Genomic DNA, 869 nt, shown 5'->3' with positions numbered 1-869 from the left:
TTTCTGGGGTCTCTTTTGGTTGGTACTCTTCGGGCATGCAGGATTTGATCACATATATTCTTTAGCTCTGGAAGTTTCTCTTTAATGATATTCTTGACCATTGATTCTTCCTGGAAATTTTCTTCCTGGGTCTCTGGGACTCCAATGATTCTTAAGTTGTTTCTGTTGATCTTATCATAGACTTCTATTTTCGTCTGTTCCCATTCTTTGACTAATTTTTCCATTGTCTGCTCATTTGCTTTAAGTTTTTTGTCCAATCTCTCCTGCTGTATGGAATTGTTATGTATCTCATCTTCCACAGCACCAAGTCTATTCTAAAAATATGGAACGCTTCACGAATTTGCGTGTCATCCTTGCGCAGGGGCCATGCTAATCTTCTCTGTATCGTTCCAATTTTTTAGTATATGTGCTGCCGAAGCGAGCACAGCTTAAAATTATTGTACCTCCAATAAAGTTAACATATTAACACAACTCATTAACTCATTAACACAACAGCAGAAGGGTTAGTAAGCTCTTTTTTTTTAAGATAAGAGATTAAAAAAAGGCAATAAAATGGTGTTTGTGGGCAGTTGTTTGCATAGGCACAGCTAAATATGGGAGAAATAGAAAGAAAAAAAATCTTTGGCCTAAAAATAGGAAGATTTTACCCATGAAGTATTCTAACATAAGACTAAATCCAAGAGGCACGGCTGGGCTCAGAACACTCCGCATGCCAGGATTTCTGGGGTGTTTGACTGGTATGTTGGGTGCTCTGAGCTGGACAGCTAGCCATAGGCCCCCTGGGCTGACCACTTCTTCCAGGGGAACAAGATTCCCCCCACATCAGGAGGGTCTTCAGGGCCACGCCTGGTTAATCGGGCCCTGGGGGG

At 41.4% G+C, this 869-nt stretch overlaps 1 non-coding gene across 1 annotated transcript; it reads right to left on the bottom strand.

Moving 5' to 3' along the window:
• Positions 1–316: 316 nt before the first annotated feature.
• Positions 317–425, bottom strand: LOC126016920 (U6 spliceosomal RNA). Its single transcript, XR_007498604.1, has one exon. It is a non-coding gene; the product is annotated as a U6 spliceosomal RNA (small nuclear RNA).
• Between the last annotated feature and the right edge of the window lie 444 nt (positions 426–869).

This window comes from Suncus etruscus, chromosome 8 (assembly GCF_024139225.1).
Source record: "Suncus etruscus isolate mSunEtr1 chromosome 8, mSunEtr1.pri.cur, whole genome shotgun sequence".
NCBI lineage: Eukaryota > Metazoa > Chordata > Mammalia > Eulipotyphla > Soricidae > Suncus > Suncus etruscus.
The sequence above is the reverse complement of the archived record's forward strand: the minus strand, read 5'-3'. Positions and strand labels throughout refer to the sequence as shown.